We start from the raw sequence: 26,816 nt of genomic DNA, 5'->3' as shown, positions 1-26,816 counted from the left end.
ACGCCGACATCTAGCTTTGGATATGGTGGAGGATGCTACACTTGGCTGGCATGTTTAAAAGAATTATTCAGGTACCTGATACATATTTATAACAACCAATCACTACCCTTTGACACATTTCTCAATCCAAGGTTTCTGTTATAACAACGAAGTATAAGTATCCATAACTAAAGTAAGGTTGGCAGATTGTCAAGATTTATGAAGGATTCCTAAGCTTAAGAAGTTTAAACATTAAGAACTCTATAATGTGGCTTGGCCATTCACACATTTTAATAATTTATCTTTTATATTGTATTGAACTTTGCCGAACTATAGCAGTTTGCATAAAAATATCAGTTTGTATTAAACTCTACGATTTGCCAAACAGCATGGATTGGATGGTAGGTAGACAAGGAATCATACTGCCTTCAGAGAACCCTTTCCTTAGCCAGTTTGAGACCATCCCAACTTCCCCTTTTACTATTGCAATTCTTGGAGGACAACCATTAGGACAAAAATTATGATGCTTGAAAAGCAAGTTAACTTCTATGGTTCTGAAGAAGATACCCGTAGGTAGAAGATCTTTTCTGTGAACCACCCTAAGACCTCTGGGTATAGGACAGTATAGAAATTCAATACATAATAATAGGTATATTCAATTCAGCAAGTGTATGGATATTCAGCAGATAGATGATCATAACTAACTAGAGAACACAAGAAGTTATCCCTCCCAGCCTAAATTAGACTGTACTGTACATGGAATATTCAAGTTATGCTGTGTTTTTTTAAAAAAATTATATTATTATATATTTATTTATACCCCCAACTTTTCCTCAAGGTAGCATACACATAAAAACAAGAACCACTAAAAACAGAGCAAACAATTAAACATTACCAGAATTGAAACTATATACATATATAAAAAGTTATGCTGTGCTTTAAAGGTTGCATAAACTATGAGCTTCCTTTATGTTCCTCTTCCACCTGTCCTTTGAAATTACCACAGTTTCCAAACACTATTTGCCACATATTATATCCAAAACTAATATAAAAGTGCTAAAAATCATTACATTCTTCTGTGCAAGGTTGCAAAGTTCAGTTGAATTAACTGGAGTTCAATTAAGGCATAGTTTGTACAAAAGAACTTAGCAGTGGATAATACCCTGATTTCTCAGTCCTCTCCAAATACTGAAAAAGAAAACAGAGAAGTGTAATTTAGGGATTTTGTTCACCATGATTGCCACGCAATCGTCGCAAATAATAGAATACTTCATATGTTTCCTTAGTTTACAAGGTTCATGAGCCTTAAAATTAAAATTTTAAATACTCATTTTTCTCGCTATCTTAAACCTGCATCAAAGTTTGAATACAAAAGGGAGATTTTTTTTCTTTTAATAGATCGTGTCCTGCAAAATCCTTACAAGCTTTAATATATGGTCACACTACACAGTGCCCTCAGTGACTGCAGTTAATGGTTTTATATGCCCTCCTTTTTCAAATCTGGGAAATAGGAAGGACAAATTGATTCAGCACCTTCTAAAAATCTTATAGGAAGATACTGTGTTTGCAGCAGCCATGTGCCATAGTTCTGCTCTTTCAATTATAAATGAAAAATGCTGCAATGGGCAAATTGTGACTGTTTACATCTTTACTTGTCAACACTTCTGAAACCTTTTTGGCACTCTGTTTACTTGTGGTCTCCCCAATCAGAGCAGGACCTACTCACTAAGACTTTTAAAATAATAACAACCTGAAGACAGAAGACAGAGATACAGAGGGACAGTCTAGGACCTTGCTGCTAATTTCTCTTTTAACATAATCAAATCAGTACAGCCACCCAGCCAGGACTCATAACCCTTAATAAGTCACTCTACTCGATTAAGAGAAATTGATTTTCCTCCATCGTGGATCATAGTGATTATGATAAATATTGTATCTGCTGCTCACTTTCTTTCTTCCCTGCCAGTGTCCATTTGTTTGCAGGCCGGCAGGTAAACGAGCTGGGGAGATGACGCTGTGTCATTAACTGCAGTTGGTGTCAGCATTCTGACAGCTGCAGAATAGAGTGGCTCTATAGATCAGTGCAGAAGCCGATTGTGAGGGTACTGTGCAGCAATTACACACACTCTGACAACTATAGTGACAGCCTTAAATGTGGGAAACTATGGGGTGGTAATTTGTAATTGCAGCTAGTTGGACAAGCTGCAACATCAGTGGTGTGGTGGCCAGCTGACAGCAGTTTTTGATGATAAGAAATTTGAACAGAAAGAGACAAACGGTCAAGCTGTAAATTCTTAGAAAGGTGCATACCGTAACTTTCTCCCACATCTTCCTAATTCAGTCCTGTAAATCAGAATATCTGATGATACAGGCTCTTGCTGTTAAAATGGCATTGACCCCATTACTGCACCAGCATAACCCTCTGGTTGACTGTCAATTCCAATGCGATGCTAGAAATTTATGTTCCTCATGAGATCAACAACTGCTGCCACCAATATTGATGGTTAAACCAAGGTGGATGGTGTGCCACAAACCTATTAGCCAGCATAGGAGGCAGCATCTGGTTTAGGTTTGACAAACCTATATAGCTGTTATTAGAACTCATGTATATTTTTTAATGGTGGCTGTATGAGAACAACGCCACTGGATCAGGCCAGCCTAGGCTAGCATGCTTTTCTCATAATGTCTAGCCAGATGCCAATGAGAAGCCTGCAAGAAGGACCTGAGCGCAAGAGCACTCTCCCTTCCTGTGGTTTCCAGCAACTGGTATTCAGAAGCATTATTGCCTCCAACCATGGAGGTGGTTAGTAGCCATTGTGAATTAATTTATTTTTACTATATTTTTAGGGTTCTTGAAGAGCAAATTTTCAGTGCTGTTGCTTTTTACCATATTAAGATACAGTGGTACCTTGGGGTTAATTCGTTCTGGAGGTCCGTTCTTAACCTGAAACTGTTCTTAACCTGAAGCACCACTTTAGCTAATGGGGCCTCCTGCTGCTGCCACACCGCCGGAGCACGATTTCTGTTCTCATCCTGAAGCAAAGTTCTTAACCCGAAGTACTATTTCTGGGTTAGGGGAGTCTGTAGCCTGAAGCATATGTAACCTGAAGCGTATGTAACCCAAGGTACCTCTGTATATGTTTGTGGTTTGGAGGTCCTTTTGAGGAATGAAAGGCAGCATGTACATTTGTTTATATGCTTCCCCCCTCCCAGCATTTCGTGTATCTATCTCTTGTTGTTCGGTGGTCCTCTTGCCTCTATAACTGTTGCTGTGTCTGTACCGTTTATCTGAGTTGATAAAGATATTTTCTTTACTCTCAAGTAAGTGCTCTGCCACCATAGACTGAATGGGAACCAGGGTACCAGGGACTACTACTAAAGTATATACATTGGCAAGAACCTTGCAGGTAGGCATTACTTCTTGTATTTACAAGCTGCATTCAGCTCAGTGAGTCACAAGTTGTATGGGCTTGCAATAAATTGTGTTAAGGGAGACATCTAAGAACCTCTTAAATGCTAGACGTTCCTATAGCTAAGTAAATTGGCTTCTAAATAATGGAAATCCATCCCACATAATTTTGTTTTTAAATCAAAGCCTGTTCTATTTTCAGCAGATAACATAACATAAATCAGGAGAATCACCAATGAAGGCCAGTGTTTTGTCCAGCTTGAACAAGAGACTTAAAGCTTTGTCTCATTGGTTTGCCTCAATTCCTCCCCCCCCATTAATAAAAATATCTGTAACAAAATCTTGGTCCTGAACATCTTGTTTCTTGGCTATTTTTAAACACATAGTGGTTGCTTCTCAACATGTGCTAGGTTTGTTGTATCGTGGGCAGAGTTTCTCTCTGACATATGTCTGTATGTGATTGGGGGTGTTAGAAATATAGTGGTACCTCGGGTTAAGTACTTAATTTGTTCTGGAGGTCCGTTCTTAACCTGAAACTGTTCTTAACCTGAAGCACCACTTTAGCTAATGGGGCCTCCTACTGCCGCCACACGATTTCTATTCTCATCCTGAAGCAAAGTTCTTAAACCGAGGTACTATTTCTGGGTTAGTGGAGTCTGTAACCTGAAGCATATGTAACCTGAAGCGTATGTAACCCGAGGTACCACTGTATCCTCAAACTGTAATCTCTCTCAGAGAGAGAGGGTATTGGAGTTTGGAAGGTATTCTAAACAGATGGGGGATCAGTTTCTCTTTTGTCTGTACAGCACAGAAGTTTAGAAACTATATTTTAATGATTTATTTATTTGTTTATTTATTATGAGTCTTTTCTTTTCTGGTAATAAAATATAGTTTAAAATCATACAATTTTAAACTTATATATGGAAATAAAGGAGAGTATAATGTGTATTTTCATGATGCAAGGAATCATGAACCCGAGAAAAAAATCTGTTTGTTTTGCTGTACTTGCCTTATCAGTGTATATGGAGAATTCCTGACCTGAATGCTGCAATGAAGAGAAACAGATACCTTCTAAAGAATAAGTAGGAAGCCTAATGTACAAATACAAGATTATTTTAATAAAGCTGTATATCCCCCTAGTACAAAACTGTAAGTGGAGTTTCTGTTTGTGTAACTAAAATTTTAGACATATAAGTTTGATTTTTGGGGGGCAGGGGGCAGGTTCTGCTTGTTCCTTCTAGTGGCACATAGGTTCATCACCATTTTTTGGAATACGTCGCTTTTAATAGGCAAGTAGCCCTAGCACCAAGTATACTGCTTGGTTATCATCTTGTTTAGTTTCCACTTACATATATCACTTGAAGTTCTACAAGAATTTATACAGAGGCAGAGTGTCATGTAAATGTCAGCAATGGGACATGACATGACCTTAAGGCATTGATTATGCCTTTACTCAGACATGCCCCAGAGCTGGTTGTATGGGGTGATGCATTCAAAGGAAATAAGTTTGCATGTAGAAATTAATCTTTAGAAAGGTCACTTTATTTCACAGAATAGAAACACAAGACCTAAATACAAATAATTTGTTTTTTTTTTTAAAAAAAAGGCAAGAGGGGAAAACCAAGAAATCCTATTGTGTTCTTACTTTCCTCTGCTCCTGCTGAAATCTAATTAATGAAGGTTGAAATATTTTGTACTAAGATGTCGTCCCTAGTAAAATAATACAGCTGTGTTTGAGTTGCCAGCCCTCCAGAAATGGGCTACCTGGAAATGCTGAAACAGTATTCATCCTATCATTGCACTTTGCTGTTGAAATAGTTCGTGTACTTTGACAATTGTGACTGTGCAGTGCTTTGGAACAATAACTCTGTAGAAGAAAAAAGAATAAAAAAGGCTTGCTGCACGTTTGTAAATTTGGTAACCATTACACTGCAGTAATAATAAAATGTCAAGAATTCTCTGCTTAGTTTACAGTAAGATGATGGAAACATGCTTAAAATTTTTAGAATTAGTACAAATCAAGACTTTTAGAAGGATTGGAAGTCAAAACATAGTGCTGCGTATTTAGGATCAAGTAGTGCAAGATAATTCTCCAATATGTATTATTGTGTTTTAGCAAACATGTTACTGACTTAAGAAAATTAGTAGAGAGTTAACGATTGACACCGCTTTCATCCAGTTATCAAAGGCGCTAGAAATTCCAGGCAGCCAAAGCGGACACTTTCCTAACCATCCTTATTATGTACCATGATCCATAGGCTTTGTTTCTGTAGGTCCATCCAATGGTGGCAGAAATATTTCTTCTTGTGCAAGTTGGGACAACTGATTTTTTTTATGACCCCCTCTACCTACCACAGCCCTCTTTATCATATCTCATTCAGTTATGGAGTGCCCCCCAACCCACAGGATGAGTTTTCAGTAGGGCAAAAGGCATAAGTGCACGGATGGAGGGGTTGGTAAAATTTGGTGGACCTTACTAGCATGAATGGAAACACAGGGCCTTTTTACTTGTCATTCATTGAATAATATTCAATAAGGATGTAAATTACTGTATTTAGGTTTTGAGGACCTTTGACCACACACTCAAGTCTGCAATTGTTCTGTAAGAATTGCTTGCAATTTGTTTGTTTTTGCTTGAATTAAAGATACTTAAAAAAGAGCTATTAACAGCGGAATTACTACATATTTTTTAATGGCAGTGGGTTTTAAAAGTAAGATGGATAGCACTGTAAATATTTTGACCAGCTTCTTAAGCTGATGAGAATCTTTAGGTAGAATTGACTGAAAAATAAAGCTGATAATTTCCATGAAAATATTTATTTATCTGAACACTGAAGTTGGACAGCAGCTGCTCTAGTCAAACTGTTTGTTTTTGCTACTGCTTTTCTTCACTTGTTTTGATAACTATGAACAAAGGTCAATCACTTTTGCATGAAGACAGATCCTGACAGCACTAGATGTCAGCAAGTAATGTACAGCTACAAAATATATGCCTGTCAACATTTAAAAATCCCTGGGTATAGTTTCTGTTTCTCATGATCAACGTAAAACAAAAATCAACTAGAGAAACTTGCAGAGGGCTCTTCAGAGTTGCTCTCTGTAGTGCCACTGACTGCTTTTTCCCTTTCAATCTTAATGAATGAAAAATTACATTCTGTTTGTTTAAATGTGTGAAAACTCAGAAGCAAATAAGAAGGGTCCTGTTCAAAGATGGCTTAGTGAAATATCCATAACCAAAATGATTGGTAATTCATTTTGGTATTGCAAGAGATTGTTTAGAATAAAATGCTTAGTGGAGGAAACGGAAAATGGAAGAAGTACAACAGTGCTTTTCAAACTATCTCATGTAGTGCATTGGTAATCCCACTCCCCACCCAAAAATGTGTCGGACTAGTACTGTATTTGGTCCCTGACACATCCCACCTAACCTGGGCTGTGGTAGAGTTGCCACAGATCAGCAGCTGATCACTGGTGATCACTGGTCTGCGGATCACAGCTTTGAGTTGTTGTAGACGAGCTTGAGTATATGGCATCATGACCACATGGGCCAGTCTCTTGCTGGATTATTTCCATGCAGCCCATGAAATAAATGGTGAATGTGACTTCTGCAATCTTCCATAACATGTGAATCAACTTGGTTTTAAGATTAAAGGTAACTAATTCACTTTATGAAAGGTGTGCATTCCTCATGTCACCCTATAATTCTTAATATACTACAGCCACAATTTTAAACTACCTTTTGAATACACGTAAAATATTTTCCTTTGATTCAGCAAGCATCACCAAACTAAGTACTCGTAAGTCACTGCATAATGGTTGCAGGTTTTTTGTCATCCCCCCCCCCCCGAAAAGGGGTGTGTGACCATTATGTGGTGAATTACAGGGGTGGAGGAAGGGGTTGTGTACGGTTGGCAGACATAGTTGCTTACCTGTTGGGATGTTGTGGGGTGTGAGCCTGCGGCAGCAACAGCAGCAGCATTAACCTGGGCCAGGTTTCGCTTTGCCTTGTGTCCTACAGCTACGGTATCTCCACTTGGGACTGGCAAGCCAGTGAGGGCCTGGTCTTTGGCCCTCACCGTTTCAGGAGCCCCCCATGCCAACCCCTATCTCGCTTGGTTTTAGGAGAGGTGGCTGCACTGGGCCCCCATGCAGTGCCTCCAGGAAGTGGCCAAGGTGACCTGGAAACTCATGGCAGAGTTGGCAAGGTGCAAGGGGTCTTGGATGGGACGCGGGTGGCGCTGTGGGTTAAACCACAGAGCCTAGGATTTGCCAATCAGAAGGTCGGCGGTTCGAATCCCCGGAACGGGGTGAGCTCCCATTGCTCGGTCCCTGCTCCTGCCAACCTAGCAGTTTGAAAGCATGCAAAAGCTCAAGTAGATAAATAGGTACCGCTCCGGCGGGAAACGGCATTTCCTTGCGCTGCTCTGGTTCGCTAGAAGCGGCTTAGTCATGCTGGCCACATGACCCAGAAGTTGTACGCCGGCTCCCTCAGCCAATAAAGCGAGATGAGCACCGAAACCCCAGAGTCGGTCACAACTGGACCTAATGGTCAGGGGTCCCTTTACCTTTTAAGGGGTCTTGGATCCCTTACATTTATCTTTTAGAAAGGAGTCTGGAGAAGGCAAGGAAGGGGCCTGAGGCCTGGCAGAGTCTCAGAAGTTGCCATGAGATGATTACACAATGAAACGTAATCTTCCAATTTTTTGAGTGGAAAAACAAGGTGAGACTATTGTGCAGTGGCGACAATTATGTGGTGAATTATAGTATTCAGAATTTAAGACATACAGTTAATGAATTTGGTAGTACTCACATCATAGCTGTTCACATAGGCCTGAATATGATTTTTTGACTTTTTTATATAGGCATCCACTTTACTTTATTGTTGAAATAATAAATCTTTTGTTTCGAGGAATAAAATACGGCGTTTTACCAGAACACTGCTGGAACCATTTTATCTAAATAAGAAATGAATTAACTTGTTTAAGTGTCCTTGATTATCTTCTATTCCTATATATATTTCTCTTCTTAAGAACCTGTTTCTATCATATACCTGCTATGAACAACACAGAAGAAGGAATCAATGGCTTGCTTGGCAAATACAGTTGTTGTTTTTTACTCCCCCCCCTTCAGTTATTCATTATGGTAATGGTACTTTGTGATGTGCAATTTCTGGATTTATGACCCATTCTCGATAAGCGGGAATCCAGGCTGCATGTGCATCTTTGATAAGGTTCTAATTGGATAGCAGTGACCTTTCTGAATGTAATTCTGGGTGGAAGATTAAAAAGCAGTCCAGAAAGTGACAGGTTTGGGACAATAACATATGAATTCGGCTCTGCTGGCAGGCAAGAGATGTAAGCCATGATAAATTAGAGGCCGGCCAAACAGGCTTGCTGAATGATTGTTCATTTCCATTGCATCCTGGGGTAAAATCTACTGCACAAGTGGTGCCAACCATGCCACATTTTACCTCTTTATGCATTACTACTGATTGCTAACACTGGGAAACTGTGAAGTTAATGTCCTCTCACAGGGCACCAATGGTCACATACTAAATTAGCAGCATGTTCACCCAGATGATTCTTTCTAGGACATTTGTATATTTACTTCACATATTATGAACACAATATAAGCATCCCAGTGATGACAGGGAAAACCTGTTTGCTGTCATTTGTGTGGCTGCAAATGAGAAAGATGTTTATCTTAAGGCATTCCTGATCTGAAACATTAGTTATCTCAAGGTTCTCGGAATCCATTTCTGCTTATTCTAAAAAGTATATGAGAATGGGTAAGGGTGGGTGTTGTCACCTAAAAAAGGTTGATGGCATCAGGTAACAGGTGGAAGTGCTATCCAAAATACAAAATGATTTGTAATGCAGTAATTTTAATTGTAAATTTAGCTAAATATGATGAAGTTAAAAAGCATAAAGTGTCTTACCACTCTCTTACTTCACAGCCCCACGTTAATTTGGTATTTCCTTCTTCTCACAAGAAAGTGAGCAACATTTGCAATTGATAAGAAAAAGTAAAGCCATGTCAAATTGCATTGTTAGGGCTGGCAAAACAGTCCTTATATCTTAGTAGACAGACATCTATAATATCTGATTCTCATTTATACTTAGACCTGTTAACATTATTCTGGCATCATTAAATAGCTTTAAATGGACTTAGGTGTAATTTGTACTCCATTTAAGTTTTCCAAGTACCACTGGAGCAGAGTAAAAGTGTTTAGGGTAAATGAGAATTGGGACCATTAGCTAGACTCTAAATACCATATATGACAATTAAAAGGTGGTAGTTCCCAGCAGTGCTCTTTCTTAGGTGACAAAAATATCAGAGTTAAAAGCTTTTTCCTGGTAGTGCTAGACATGCTAGCTCTGATGTGGCAAATCCGAGAAGATCAAAGGAAAAAGGAATCATTTTTTTGAGTATCATTTGAGTAAGCCATACCTTCTTGTAAACTTCCCCCTTCTACCTCTTTTAGCATGAGAGATTTAAATAAATATTTCTAGCTTAACAAAAGCATAATTAAAAAGCAAATGTTATGAATATTTATGGATCAGTATGTGGTTCAGGGACGCGGGTGGCGCTAAGGGACACGGGTGGCGCTGTGGGTAAAACCTCAGGGCCTAGGACTTGCCGATCGTCAGGTCGGCAGTTCGAATCCCCACGGCGGGGTGCGCTCCCGTCGTTCGGTCCCAGCGCCTGCCAACCTAGCAGTTCGAAAGCACCCCCGGGTGCAAGTAGATAAATAGGGACCGCTTACTAGTGGGAAGGTAAATGGCATTTCCGTGTGCTGCGCTGGCTCGCCAGATGCAGCTTGTCACGCTGGCCACGTGACCCGGAAGTGTCTTCGGACTGCGCTGGCCCCCAGCCTCTTAAGTGAGATGGGCACACAACCCCAGAGTCGGACACGACTGGCCCGTATGGGCAGGGGTACCTTTACTTTTACCTATGTGGTTCAGGTAGTAGTTAAGCAAGTTGCTGACATAGATTTCTACTTTTCTGTAGATTTGAAATTAGCCCTTTATGTTTCATTATAACAATAAATTTCTCATCTTGAGAACAAAATGGTAGAACTGAGTTGCTCTATTTTAAAATAATATCTACAGTGTTTTCAGTACTGTATTTGTGAGAAGTTATACAACATTTATTTATGCCCTATGTCAATTTGCATAATCAAAATGAGCCCTAATTGACTATTTGTGAATACTTAAAAACACACCAAGACAGTAACTTTGGTTAAATAACGTTGGTTAAAAAAAATATCCCTGGCTGTTTTATACATGCCAATTGCTACAAAAAGACTTGCTCAGGAAATGTACCTGTGGCCTGATCATTTTCAAGTTCATGAGTGGAGGACATCACACATACATTGTATTCCACATTTTCTGGTTATCTTTAAATGTGTCTGTTCTACAGACTAAAAGTTATTTGGTGAAACGCTGGGGTCAAACATCAATAATAGCAGCATAACCCTGTTTGCCTAAGGATGGAGTGAGCGATGTTCCTTACCCCACCCATATAACACCATCCATATAACCCCTGTTTAGACAAAATCCTTGTTGCCTGCTGTTTGCTAAATGCAGATGGGGCAGGAAAGGCAAGTACTACTAATTTGATTCATTTAGTTAATACATCTATGTTCCACTTTTCTTACATCATCAAACATACATGGGGTTCTCAGAGAGTATTCTGTCCAGGCACTGACCAGATCTTAGCTGCAACTAGTTGGTTACAATGCATCATGTACCCTCATACCATGTGCCTGGACATTTTAAAATGAGCATATAGAGATTCTTTAACAATTGTCGCTTAACATAATGATTATCTATCTAGAAATAATTGTATTGTGACAGAAAGTACAATGGGTATGAGAAAACTCTTGGGTTTCTGCAGGTGAATCAGCAGCCTGCTGTCATGGAAATATTGGGGCTAGTTTTTAATTTATGGATAATTAGAATCTAAGGATCTCAAGAAGGTACTTCTCCAAAAGACACTTCTCATTTTTACAGAGAAACCAATTTTTTTCCACTTGACTAATTTTTGTGTTGCACATACAAACTGAAATGAATTCAGTGCTAGCCACTGGGCTGCCTGTGTAGCTTGACTGCCAGCACTTTATAAAGCGTTTACTGTAAACTTGCATTTTTATTGCATGTGTTTTGATTTTATAATTTTATGACTGCAGTGGGGGGGAAAGGATGCAGAGGAAATGTGATCATATACCCTTTCTTCATGGATGGAAGAATATTATGTGCTGTTCATTTAAGTATATTTTATTATTATTAAAGCATCTCATTATTCTACAACAGAGGTTTTAAAATTGAGAAGATGCATCATGCAAACACTTGTGTATATTATTATGAACTTCATCTGGGTAGACTAATCATCTCCTTATTTTCAAAGGAACAGAAGAAGTAGGGGTAAATATGGTTGCATGTAATTTTCTGTGTAAGTTATTAATAAGAGAAACAGACTCTCTATATCAGTTGCATCACGAGCTGTCTATCCCAGTGCTTTAATGTTCCAGGGTGGAATGGACAGCAATCCCTCCCCCGATCTGCAAACTCCCATGCGGCTGCAGTATCGGGAGCCAGAAAAATCAAAGAGCCACCTACTGACCCCACCTATTGTCTGGCCTTGTCGTCTTCTATCAGTGGCATGCCACAATCAGCAAGATACATGTGTACCTCATGCTTGCTCAGGGTTTGGCAAACTCCTGTCCCTTGCACCTGTTTGCTTATGCATGAGCTGTGCATGTTTGAATCCAAAGAGCTAAGCATGGGGTAGGGAGAAGGCAGAGAAATCACTGTCAGCTCCTCATTACCCCATAAAGAGGAGGAAGAATAGACTGAAGAGGCAAGAGAGATCTTTGTAGAGCCCTTAAGTGTACTTTAAAATGGGAAAAGTTGTGACTGTTAATCATGGTGTATTAGTTAATAAATGAAGTGTATGTGCTTTAAAAAAGAATATGTTGACTCTTCCTTGCTTACATATAAAACTTTCTTCTTAGAAGATCCCATAACTTCAGATCGGATTTCTAAGCACTTAACATGCTGAGTCACCATTGTTCTATGATTGAGTAAAGTGTGAATCAGCATGAGAAGAGGTTGGGGAACAAATCCAATCTGATTTATCTATACATTGTATTTTAATCCCATTTGGGGCAGCTTTAACACAACAATGAGTGTAGTGTTTTGTTTTGACCTTGTGGATATTTTTATATGTGAATGTTTCCTCATGGATACAAGCTAGCGGACCTTAGAGCTACATCATTATTTGAGCATCCTTAAAGTTGAGACAATATTACCACACATTAGGGAAGGAAAACACAGGAGAGGTTTCTATTAAAGTGGAACAGGAGGGAGAAAAGAAAGGCAGGCTTGAGAACAAGTTTTTAAACTATCACATACCAAACCTTATAACCAAGTTATAAAAACTGTAACTTTAACTGATTTAATCTCTGTTATAACTTTTTCTAACCTTATTGTGCATTGCTTAGAGACTGCAGTGATATATACGGTAAATAATATAAGGGTAATGTAATAATAAAACGGAAAACTTAATGAGAGAATATGTATTTAAATCTAAACATCACATAGACCACTATGAGTTTAAAATGCCTTCTATAAGCACTACAAGATTAATAGAAGAGTTAAAAACTACAGGACTAAAAATACATTTTAAAAGACAAGTCAGTAGTTACAAACACATTGGCTTCTTTCATGGTTCAGCAAGCTGCGAGTAAGTGTGGGGCCCACATGTTTCTGCCTCAGCCCTCCCCACCTCTCATCACATGCCAGCTTTGTGGTTGTATTCTATGGTTTCCAATTGCACCCAAACAGAAAGCTCTGGCAATGTCAGTTTACTAACCAGAATATTAAACCATGGGCTGATCTTGGTTTAAAATGTTGGCTAGTAAACTGACATTCATCCAGAGTTCCTTCTTTCAAGCATAATGGTCAATTCTGTTGTTACACCACTGTTGAAGCTGAGATGAGGTGGGATGAGGACGTGTAAAGGAGGATCATGTAGCCAACAATGGAATGTTCACCCTACTCAAAGATAATTGCAATGTGTGGGAATATTAATTAGAATTGTGGTTAGGGAGGGAAGAGTAAACACCCTTGCATGCCTGTAGTAAGAGAAAGAAAAACCCCTGGTGTTCTTCCAAGCTACAGATTTTGCCTAATATGTATATTGACACTATGCTGTACTGTAAATAGCTTAATCTGCTCTATGATTTTAAAAAAGTCGTTATTGATGCTGAAGATGTTAGAAATGGAGAGAAGCAGATTCTTGCACAGCTGTCAGCATTTTCCTACCCCACACTAGTTGAGCAAATGAATAGTCTTGAACAAATGAATAATCTTGAACTTTTTGGAGTTACAAGCGAAGACAGAAAAAATGCATTCACAGGTTATTGTATGACTAATTTTCTGTCAGCAACATACTTAATTATTGAGATGAGGATATGAAATACCTTTAAGCATTTCAGATGTCTGGACTGATTATGTTTTAAGTTTTATAAACATTATTTCACTTTCTTGCTTTCTTACATCATGCCATATCTCACATTATCTCACATTCTACTGCAAAAATAAATGTCCAAAGAGGCAATTATTATGTCTTATAATTAACTTTATCTGGACATGGCATTGCAATATAAGTTTAATCTATTGTCAGAATCGTGCTTTTATCATTTCAGTTATGGGGTTACACCAAAACCTTGCACCTGTTTATTTACTTTTTTAGGACCCTGGAAGCAAAATGCATATATCAGATGTTTGAAACACAAGTGTACCGTACAAGTGTACCGGTACAAGTGTACCGTCTTGCAAACCTTTTGTGCAGATAGTAGTATTTAGTATAGATTAGCTAAAGTGCCTTTGGGGATTAGCTTCTCTGCAGTTGCTGAGGATATCAACGTGCTGAGAATACACAGAGATGTTTTCACCACCTTCCAGCTGTAAAACAATAATTTTATCGAGAGTCCAATAGCAGTCACTGAGTGTGCATATATTCCCACAGGTTAATACTAACTTATGTACCTTTCCAGAATATTTATATTTTTTTAACCAGCCACCAGTCATTCTAAACATCCCTGCCATCCAATGCATAGCTTGATCTTTCTTGTTAACCTACAATATCCAAACTATATTATATTCTGGTGTATATACTACACAAACATGCACATACTACATAAAAAACACTATAAAAAGTATTATAAAGATTATAGGCTTGCTTACACTCAGTAGTGTTGCAAAGGCAATCTATACAAAACATGTTGGTGACTGGTTTTCATTTCATTTTCTCCTTCCCCCTTCCTGACCTCTCTATTTTGACTGCCAGTGCCCTTTCTAATTCTCAGTTTACATTTTCTGTATTTTTTATTAGTCTGATACGTTTAACCAGGGGCAGAGCTGATTTGCAAACTAGCTGGGAAGCATATTAAGCAAGGAAGAAGGAAAGGAAAGCGTGCATCTTGGATAAAATGTCAAAATTGAGGCTTTCTCACTCCCTTCCATTTTTTCCACTGCAGTGGATGTATAATTACCTCATTGTTTCAATAATGTGCAAAAATTAAAGGCAGTAAGATGGAAAAAAATGTAAATAGGAAGACTTACTATAATGCTCTTCTAAAATGAAGAATTTAACTAAACCACTCTAAAGTCCCCTGCTGCGCTCAGGCGAGTTGAAATTAATTCAAGACGGCAGATAAAAATTTTAACCAGCCCGAGTGGAGATGACGGATGTGACAGCTCTCAGTTAAAATGTCTTTTAGTGGCAAATGCATGCATATTAGTCAAGTGATGTGACATAACTGTCCTGGGTGAGAAAAGATGAACCAATGACCATTTGCATTGAGAACAAAAGAAAATTCTTAAGAATAAAACAGAAGAGGAAGGAGAAGATAACTTGCCATTCTATATAATTTTGTCTGTCTCTGGCTTAAAGGAATGTAAGTGACTGAACCTTTTAGTTTTCCTCCACCTCGTCTTGTGGATGTAATGAAATAAAAAGAAAAGGATAAAAAAAGAAAAAGAAAACAAATGTAACTTGCTTGAAAAAAAGCATGTGCCTGAAATCCTCTGACACTATCCAGAGCCTGCTGCTGAGTAAACCCATATGGATAGGCTTGTGCTTGTATGTTTTCATATATGTAAAATAAGAGCAAATACTAAAATGCGAAGTCATCAATAGCTTGACACATGTACCTCACCTTCAATTGATTTGGCTGTCCTATGATCTTTTTTAGGTAAGATAACAGGGCCCAGGTTTGCATAATACTCAGCTAAAGTTTCAGTTCATTTTGAAAAGGAACAAAATAATATAAAGAGCAGTGTGCTTTTAAGAAAGGAAAATACTTGAAAAGGAAACATGGAAACCACTATAGTCAACTGATAAGTGGAGCTTACTATGTTAAATTCATTTTCGATGGGCTTAGGGGAACAGAAGTCAGCAGCTCCCAGTTAAAATGGCCAGGGTAATTGAGTTTTGAGTATTATTCTGCTTATTTTCTCCATTATAATCAAATTTTATTATCATAATTCTGTTATTTGGATGCACCTCTTACTGTGTATCTCAAGAACGTTCAAGGCCACATCTGGAACGTATTATTCATTACACACACACACACACACACATATATATATATACACACAGAGAGAGAGAGATTCTTGGGTGTTAGAGGGAGGATTTAAACTTTTCTCTTTTGCACCTTACATTTGCATAATATACTATAGCAACCAAATAAGTCTACAAATAAAAATGCAGATGGCCAGTTTTCACAAGCAGGACAACATTGAACAACATCATCTACACTATTTCTATTACTCTCTGTCAGATTTCCCCCCCTGTATGTCAGCTGACCACTTCACTTACATGAAATACAATATTTAGCAAAACATTAAGTACAAAAATCTGAAAAAGAGTCTTAAGAAGTAAAAACTATAAATGCTGAACTGCTTGAGATGCATTATAGTTTGACAGCTAGCCAGCCATTAATGTATAACAAGGCTAGCCCCAACATTTTGCTGTTTGAGGTGGTCAGGGAGGCAAATGACAAGATGCTGCCCGCTACCCCCATTTCACCTTTCCATATTCAGAAGCGGTGTGGGGTTATCATCCTCCACATCATCTGAGTGCAACAGGCTAGCTTAAGGGACATATCTCAAGCTGCATGTCACACACAGCTCTGTCCTCCAGTGCCTGCTTTGGTCACTCCACTTGGCACCTGCTTTCAGTGTAAAATACTTCACTGGAACAGTGGTAGTACCCATATGTATCACACAAGCAGACCAGCACGTGCATACAGTTTCTGATGGATTGTATGGCACATCTCTGTGCTCACTTGGTCAGCTCATTATGTATAGTGGTAAGGCCGTACCATTAACAATACAAAGTTTGAAACAGGTCATTTCCATTAAAATTATGCTAGAAAATCTGAAAAAAAGACCTACCAGTTGTTCAAATCTTATTCATAATGGAAATGGCTGCCTTGAGAGAATGGCATAACACAAAATAGAGTATAGTAATGGTAAAGCTTTTCTATGCTAGAAAAAGATTAACTTGTTGAGTTTCAGCCTGTTATACAGCTGCTAAAGGAACAACAGCCCTGCTTTCCCTCCCATGCCAACTCTTTACCTTCTGCACAGCAGGGGACATGCCTCAGCCACTTCGCAAAGTTTCCATGTTTGTGTTTTGCATGGAGGGGGGGATCTTTGATCACACACACTTACTATGTAATAGTATTTGCAGAAAAAAAGCTGCAAGGAACTGACCGCAGATGAACCCACCACAGGAAAGATGGTTGGTAAGGGCAAACTATGAAAATTATGAGGACTGGAAAATAACATAAAAGAAGGAAAAGTGCCCTAAAGGGGAGGGGAAAACAATAGCTCTTTAGGACTCCAGGATTCCTATTGCTTGGTGTCCAAGCAGCTCACTTATCAATCACAGCTCTGACATCACTCATTGAGTAAAAACACCGACAGGTGGAAGGAACCAGGCTGGCTCTTTTCACAGAAACCGCTTAGAAGCTTACCTGTACACTTTGCTACATAACTTTCTTTATATGAGAGATAGCGACTTTTATTTCAATTGTAACCTCAAAGTTGGGTCGCTGCAGGTGCCAGTTCAGGCCTTTTCTGGGTGCTGAGTCGGTGACTCCATAGAGTGCTGATCACTTTGATTTGTGGAACAAGTGCCAGGATACAACATGATTTATGTACTTATCCAAAATTTATGGTTGAATATATTAAAAGGAATTGAAATAATAACCGGACATACACAGGTGATGGGCCCTTTAATTATACAATTTGTTTATACTAAAGATATAGCATTAGCAGTGAACAGATAATTAATTTACCATTTATTGACTGCTGCTAGAATAGTCCTTTGTCATAAGTGGAAGAATACTGACTATGGAAGAATACAGTACTGTATGTATAGTCAAGCTACAAATATGGTAAAAAAGTTGTATAATTTTTTGTGGAGAAATTGAGTTTTTTAATCATTTATTCATGTAATAATCTACAAGATAATTCCAGCCCATATATATATTACTGGGAACTTTATGATACCTGTATGGTTCTTCTGGTTGTTTTATTGAAAGTTTAATTACTGTTTTTAAATCTGGTTTTATTATTTATTAGATTGTCTGTAAATAACATGTTGCAGTGAGGCACCAGTTAGTTCCTCAGGTATCCTAGTCTTGTTGGCTCATAAAGTTTTAGTGCCCTCTCTGGCCATTACAGAAGTGGCACCATGCAGCAGATATAAGGCTGGCTGTTTCACTAGCCTAATACCGTGTGGAGTAAGATCCTCTAGTTGTACTACCAGATAATAACCCTCCTTACTAAAGTTACTGACTTTATTTAGCTGATTTTGTTACTTCTGGAGCTGGCCTACTTGAAGCAGCAATTGGCTTAGATTGTTTGGTTTGGAATACAGTACTTAACAGTAAACAAAACACATATTCCCACCGCCCTTCTCATTAACACTTATGCACTGTGAAATACAAGAGGGGAACAGTAAAAGAAAAAGGCAACAGTCAGAATCACTTGGGAGGAAAAGCAACTCTAAATATTGAATATCTGTCTTGGGGAAGAACACTGTTTGGAAGGCTATTAAAAAGTCAACATAACTATGCACACATTAAAGCACTGAACAGATTATTTGTACTGCATGACTTTGCTGTCTTATTCAGAGATACATACAGCTTTGAGGCCAAGAGTTAAAACCATTTATATATTTATATGGCATAAGGTAAGTTAGAGTAATAGAATTGTGGAGTTGGAAAGGACCCCAGGGGTCATCTAGTCCAACCCCCTTCAATGCAGGAATCTCAACTAAAGCATCCATGACAGATGGGCATCCAACCTCTGCTTAGAGACTTTCAAGGAAGGATAGTCCACAACCGCCTGAGGGGGACCATTCCACTGTAGAACAGCCTTACTATCATAAAGTTTTTTCTGATCTTTAGTCAGAATCTCCTTTCTTGTAACTTGAAGCCATTGGTTCGAGACCTACCCTCCAGAGCAGGAAAAAGCAAACTTGTTCCCTCTTCCACATGACAACCCTTGAGATATTTGAAGATGGCTATCATATTTTGTTGTTTAGAAAAAGGAAATGACGAACATTTCCCCCTAAATGGGCCTAAGAAAGGTTGTTACTGCTTTCACAATATGTCACAATATGATTGGCCATCTTATCGCTTTATATGCTGAAATCTCCCTCTTTATATTGCTCATAAATATTATCTTCACAGCATGTATTTCTCACTTCACAGTATACAATCTCACATAAAGTGTAATCACCATACATTTTAAGATTTTAAAGAAAACTGGGAGAGGTTATCTAGAAAATATATACTGTGGGTTACTCATTTATATATAGGGTATAATATATGACGCTTGCAATCCTTCTTGCTCAGGAAACATCTTCAGCAGGATACAGATTATTGACCAGAGACCATCTTCCAGTGGCATATTACCAATTTTCCTTAAGACAAATCCTTCAATTATGTGGAATGACTGAAGGACTGTAATGAGCCCATGAAATCCATACTTGGGAGTTTATATTATGTGGATTATTGGCAAGGACTTCTTCCTCAACCATTATATGTTGTCTTGCTATTGAACATATGAGATCTAAGAATGGCCATTCACACTATAGATTGTTAAGAAAAATGAAGCACACTTATTTAATGTTCAGGAAGCCTCTTACGTCAGCCTTTTTCTATAATGTGGATTATGGTGTTCCTCAGCTATTATGGTTGTCCTCAACTATTGCCATATTATCTTTGGAATATTATTTCTAACTACTTGCCATTCTGCCAATACATCTTTGTGTATTACCTCTTCATATATTTCTAGGCTGCTAGATACAGCACAGTTCTGAGAATATTATTTTTTCCTTTGCGTATAAATTATACTTTCACTTTAGTAAGAAGTGTAATAAATAACTGTGAAGGTGAATTGCTGAATGTGTGCTGAAGGGGGGGAAAGGGGCACAGGAAAGGTTCTGCTGCATTTTTCAGATAATTAAGCAACATTCAGTGGCTAAAAAGCTATTTTAAGAAATGCATTATTACAGCCTGTTCACAAGTAGCAACACTCTAAAAAGGTTTTGAAATGTGTTACTTACTTTACAGATTCACACACACTGTCTATCTGCTGATTGCTTGGCTAATTTTTTATTTGTTTTACGCATCAGACAGTGTATCAAGAATGGGTAGATGCTTCAACTCCTAGTTAGTTATGAGGAAGAAATCAATTTGGTCCACTTTTCACAATGGACTTGCCCAGTTCACCGCTCACAAGCTTACTTATGAATCAGAACACAAATAACAGTCAGTTTACACACTTCTCCAGATTTTGCAATGTAGTTTTAGTTCCAAAAGGACTAAAAAGCACACAAAATACATATTTTACATCAAAAGAAATACATATAAATCATGTATTTTAGAGGGAAATGCATAGAACATGTATGTTATATTGTTTGTAAGGGATAAAATGTGATATTGTTCACTTGCAAAAACCCAATAAAAAAAGAAAAAAGTGTTCATTTTATAGAACTGGTACGTGCAAGATGTGTGCAAAATGTACATTTTCCATGCGTTCTTTGGAAAGTCTACATGACCATCAGTTTCAATATTTGAGCACCAGTGAAGCTGGAAACAGATTGAATTTAGGCTGTTTTGCCCATCCCTACTCCCAGTTAGTCTCATTAAAAGTATAGGCTGAAAGCTATTGTACTTTGTGCTTACAATAATAGTTTTCTTACAGTAATTTGATAATCTTTCCCCCAACCTTCCATTTCAATTTTTCCAAGAATAATGGGGGGGGGGGGTAATTTGAGCTCCACCCCCCAAATATGAACTCTTCCAGTTTGAGAAGTCTTCCCCACTCAGTTCAGGTCTGGTTTACTTTGGGGTTTGCTGTTCGTCTTCTATCAGTCAGTGCTTATTTTGTGTTTCACCACTCTACCCCCTTCCCACAAATTTACTTGGTGTCAGGGCAAGGCCCTGGCAAACTCTTTTGGTTACCTTTCTGATGCCTTTCTGTTACCAGGTCTGTTACTGTGTCTCTGTACATATGCCCATGGACATGCATATTTCATGTGCATTATCTGAAAACACTCATTTGGGGAATTAGCAATGCTCTCTGGAATCTTTACTGTAGACAACTGCATGCACAGAAATCAGCATTGCTTTTGAATATTTGGCTTTCTTCGTGGAACTCAACACTGGGAAATAAGGAAGAAATATTAGTGGACTTGTTCCAAAGAACTGCCAATAGCCACCGTTGTAGCAACTGTGATAGTGATATATAAAAGAATAAATGGTTTAAAGGTAAATAACATGCAAATATAAATTGACTTAGCAGCAACAAAATAGCTTTGTGTGTTGAAACACCACTGCAGAAACATACAGAATAGGAAGGATTTTTAATATATTACAGAAACTAACCCAATTCACACTTTTTCTGGGCCATACACTGTGTCACTGTCCTGTAGGCAGAGGGGAGTGACTAGAAATGAAGTCACCTAATAGGGAATTCTGGACCTGGACTGTTAGAGACCCAACTTCACTACAAGGAAAGTGAATAATCCTGAAAGTTTGGGGCGGTTGTGGGGAGTTTACATGCAAGGTAGCTTCCCCCATCTTATGAGAGTCATGGAAATAAGAAAAGGAGACAGAAATAAGTTAGTTCAGATTCTGAGATAATCTTACTTGTCTCATGGTAGAGAGAAACTGGGGAGTGAAATGTCCGTCCCCCCCCAACCACTACAAATAGGCTATGTTTAGACTGGTTGTGACTTATGGATTTCAGCAGAACCAAGCCTCCCCGTACAAAAATAGAGATGGACAAGTCAAATCTCCCCTTTTCTAGAGCCTAAGTCATTTTCTGAGACCACAGAGAGGCCACTTTAAAAAAGGTCTGAAGTACAGCATGAATTTGCCTATAGCATGTATTTGTCTCTTAAAATAGCAGTTCTATTTCTCAAGGGGAGGGGACAAGCTTTTGCATCCATCTGTTTTGCTGCATAACTGAAAAGTGCCTGGTGCAGAAACATTTGAAAATTGTGCAGTTTAGAAAGGGCAATTCTAAAGTGACATGTGTTTTAGTTTAGCTGGAACATTGTTTTAATTTTATAATAAAACTTTTCCTTGAAATTGCTCACATCATCAACTTTAAGACATTATAGATTAGACTCACAAGATAAGGTTGTTGCTCTTTTGGTTGTTTTCTGTATGTTTTGGAGTTGTGCCTTTGACAACTACTTCCTTTGCTAGTCATGTATTATATGAGCTTTCCTCCGCCATACCCTTTTTTCTTCAAATGACTTTTTTTTGGTAGAGTTATGACACTCGTGTGCTTTCCACACAGTAGTTGGATAGGATTTGTTTTTCTTTCACCACCCTAGATTGACTTGGGAAAAGAGGAAGAGAAAACGTTTCTGTTGCTCAGCAGCACTATAGGAGTATAAGAGGATTTGTTAGGGATTGTGCCATGGACCTATCCTGCAGCTCTACTGATACCCACATTGGGATGGCAGCAAGTGATGCTACTGTGGGATGATGTCATGTTAGCCTATCACTACTGCTTCTTCATCTTCCAGCTCAAAAGGTGAAATGAGCCTCGGCTAGTTAGGGCAGGAGAGAGAGTGATGGCAAGTGGAAGAAGAACAGTGAGAAAAAGGCAGACATGAAGAGGCAGAAGAGAGAGGAGCTTGATGGAGAAACGGAGCATGGAAGCAGAGCAGGACAAATGAAATGGAAAGAGGAACAGTGGCACAGAGCAAAGAGAGATGCCTCTCTGCCCTAGGCGTTTCATGTACAGAGGATAGGCATAGCTCATCTCCCACCTTCAGCTATAGGGTGGTAAATTTCAAGGCAAACTCAAAAGCTCAACCCCTCTCTGCCTGCCTGTCCCTATTGAACTCTGACAGTTGTGAAAAAGCCATACATGCTTATAAGGGCAAAAGTACTGGGAACAGGGGACGTTCATCTCATGATGTAGAGGCTCACCTTCAAAATCCAACCCCCTACAACTCTCAAGTGGTATCCTACCTATTAGAAATATTGCCAACTGGGAGGAAGGGAGAAGAAAAGCAGAGAACGCCTTTCCCCTAGTCTCAGTAGAATCATTTCAAGATGGGTAGGGATACTTACCTGTGACTTCTGGAACATAATTGAGGAAGAATTTCCATCTATAAGGCTGTTGGGACATCAAGGTTAACTGTGAGGAAATAGGATTTAGCCAAAAATACCTATTTGAATCTCTTTACCTGCTTTTGTGTGTGTTCTATAATGGAGACTGCAGCGTATGACTCTTCCATGACAGAGCATAAAGGCTGCTTGAACAAAATTTGGGTGAAAACATAATAAGGAAGATGACAAAAAGGTGGCCTTAGTACAAATTGGTTCGACTGACCTTCATGTCATATTCTGCTCTCTGCTTTTATGATCCCACTCTTCTCTATAACTGTAGTTGACTATAATTATAATCTGCTTACAGTAAGGATGATTCACACATTCCAGTTTTAAGAGGTACATAACGATGTTTTCCATGTATACTTAACATGTTAAGTGTTAATAGCAGCAAGTGAAGACAAAGGTTTGCAATTCAGCTTTCAAACAGTATGACTTGATTAAAATAAATGCAATATCTTTTTGCTACCCATTCTGGAAACAATGTACTGTAAGTACTGTGTTGTCGTCTTTTGAATTGATTTGTTCTTCAGCCATTCACTCATTGATTCTCATACAAATACACATGTGTGTCATAGTTCAGAGGATCACTACTGTGGGAGGGGCCATTGCACAATAATTTTTAAAGATCATGCAGGGGGGGTGGGTTCTCTCAGTATTTTGTTAAATATTTAACCCTGCATATAGAGAACAATGATCTAATCATACTGGAGTAATATTTCATAGAATATACAAAAATACCTTCTTTATACTAACAAACATCCTGTTTTAGAAGAATTGTGTATTCTACACAATAAATGTATTTTGATAGATCTGCACAGTGCCTTCTTTCCCCACTGTATCTCCTTCTGCAAATACCAACATTAAAATGTGGTGAAATCTGGGAATAATCAACAGATTGTATGATTGCATATATACTACATCAAAGAAGAAAAATAGAATAACCAATCATATTAGAGATTATGGTCATTAAGAAAATAGAATTTCCATGTCATTCATTTCTGCACCATCCTATTTGCATGGAAATCATGTCACCAAAAGATACCACATGACTCTAATGAGAGTGGGAATTCTCCCTCATGGAAACCAGTTGTGGATGGTAATGAAACCAATCTGTAAATGAGTTTCTAAAGGGTGCAATACTTTATCACTGGCTCTGTTGTCATCACTCAGGCAGCCCTTCCCTCTTTGGAGTGCAATGCTATTAGTTGCAGATTAAGAGTGATGACAGAATTGAGTTCTAAGCACCCTGTTTGCAGTGTCAACAGGCCTTAATGATAACATAGTGCTGCTTTCCTTAAGGAGTTTCATGTCTTATTCAGTGTAAACGGGGAAAATGTGGCGTTTTAGAACCAATGATGTGTTTTGCTATTGATGCTGTCACTGTGGCCAGCTGCTGAGAGAAGAGCTGTTTGTCAGATCCCATTTTCTTCGGTGATTCATCAAGCAGTAGCAGTTCAAGCATTTAGTATAAGAAAAGGAAGAAATAACTAATAGACCAGACTTGAACAACAGTGTTTTATGAAACTGTCACCAGTTGCAAAACCATATATTGTGATTGAACAACTCTCTTCAGGTACATATTAAAAGATAAAACTTGAAGGTGTGTGTGTGTGTGTGGTTTTTATGTTTTTATAGCAGCCTTCTTTTCAGTTACCTGTCTCATTTCCATAGGTGCAAGGTGAGTGGTGTGGTTGCAAGAAAGGTGAAGCCTCTTCCTACATATCCAGCATGGAAGCCAAGTGCTCTGGCAGAGGCAGGCACTACCATATATTTTTTTCTACCCTAATTTTATTTTTGCAGACTAGTTTTTTTTTTGGGGGGGGGTTATTTATAAATCTGGAGACCTGTTAAGATTACTTAGTGTCATTGACCAATGAGCTCCCACATAACACGTATTGGGCTTAATAATAAAAGCATAGTAATATAGGATATATCCAACATATTAAAGCTGTTCTGAAGCCAACAGAATTTTCTTTCTCTCCATTCTGCCCACCTGTCAGCTAAAGGCATACTCTTTTTGTACTTAAGCATGTGTTAGCTACTTGTAGCCATCTAGCCTTCCACACTAGAATCACTTCATATGTTCTGTTTTTATGCAGTTTTCCAGTGGTTAATCTCTATGTAGCAGGAAAAAGTATGCTGAAGTTTCAAAACATGGAGTGTTGTAGAAGTAGTGATGGATAAGTTCCTCCTAGTTCAAATCAGATCACCTTGAAAACGAATGAAATATTTTTTACAAAAAACAAAGCAAAAAGAAGTGGTTTATTTTCTGAACCAATCCAAATTCCCTTGCCACCAACTCTGATCATACACACACACACACACACACACACACACGATAATGACAGATTATCATGATTTCCTGTTACGAACGGACGTCTGGAACGGATTAAGTACGTAACACGAGGTACCACTGTACTCTTTGGCGAGAGAACCCCAGGAGATTAAAAATTACAAAATATGCAGCAAAGTAAATTGTGGAAATATAGGCTGTTAGACTTTTAAAATATACCCTACCAAGTTTCTTCTAAAGTTTCCCACTTCCCCTAGCATAGAAAAACACTACACATTTAGTAAGTTAAAAATGGTTCACTTACTCTCCAAAGGTCAGTTTCATGTGCTTTTCTATACAGCATTCAGAAAAGGTTGCACAGATAGTAAAATTTTGTTTAGCTGCAAAGTAGTGAAAGTTCCTAAACTATTGGTATAGGAACTCAAGAGTAGTTTGTGAGAGCCATGTGATCTGAGCCTGGAGCAACCACCTCATACCTCCTCACATGTTGAGGTTCTCAGGTAGACTGGGGTGTGGGGAGAAAGGCTTGATTAACCAGTCCCTCCCAAGGTGAGCTAAGCCTAATAGGACAGCTTATTTTATCGTCTTAACCCCTTCATGCAGTAATTAGATTATATGATGCTGGTTAGCCCACATTCTGGTGGCACCAAATGTGATTTTTGAAGGGCAGTGCAACCCATCCCAAACAGACTGAACCTTTAGTTTTTCCAGAGTGCCTTTCTATTGACTAGGAGCATCTCTGTCATGTCTGAATTATTCGTTCTCCAGACCATTGCCAGACATACATTCAAAACTTAAACAGCTCCATTTGATTGTGATGGAAGGAAGAGATAGATTTGGCAGTCATCCATAATTTGGTGGCATCAGATTCTAAATTCCAGGCAACTTCCTCCAGTGGTTTAACATAGATGTTGTATCATGTGAGGGATGAGATAAATCTGTGGGACTATAGGCTAAAACCCTTAGGCATTGAACAGTAGCCCTCCAGTCCCACATTCTGGAATTGCCTGTCCAGCAAGGATAGAAACCACTGCAAAATAATATCACTTCAGCCAGGTGGTCCAGAATATACTGTAGCTGATTGTATTGAAAGTTGCTGAGGTCCAGCAGAACCCAGTTGCCTGTGAAGGTCATTCAATGCATTTTTGGCCCCAAAACTGGATTAAAATTGATCTAGATACTTGGAGAAACTAGGAGCTGAGGTGCTACTATGTGCTCAGGCACTTTGCTCAAGAATGGGATATTGGAGACTAAAACCTGGTGGGAATTAGGGAAGTTTTTTTAAAAAACCAAAAACCAAGGTTGTACTATGTCACTTAGATCAGGTTGCACCACTCTCTCTCAAAGAGGGGCATTGAATTGTGTTGTTTAGTTTATGTTTTGAGGGAAAACACATTACAGCCATCATA

General features: G+C 38.6%; 1 protein-coding gene and 1 long non-coding RNA gene across 30 annotated transcripts in view; both read left to right on the top strand.

The window, feature by feature from the left end:
- Positions 1-26,816, top strand: part of ROBO2 (roundabout guidance receptor 2) — a 773,593-nt gene that overhangs the window by 413,384 nt on the left and 333,393 nt on the right. The gene's annotated exons all lie outside the window — the stretch shown is intronic.
- LOC310676095 lies at positions 6,159-15,272 on the top strand. Its single transcript, XR_014510406.1, has 3 exons — positions 6,159-7,602; positions 7,962-9,971; positions 10,358-15,272. It is a non-coding gene; the product is annotated as an uncharacterized lncRNA (long non-coding RNA).

This window comes from Podarcis tiliguerta (assembly GCF_965153285.1).
Source record: "Podarcis tiliguerta genome assembly, chromosome: 4".
NCBI classification, from domain to species: domain Eukaryota; kingdom Metazoa; phylum Chordata; class Lepidosauria; order Squamata; family Lacertidae; genus Podarcis; species Podarcis tiliguerta.
This window is presented reverse-complemented; position numbering and strand designations above follow the sequence as displayed.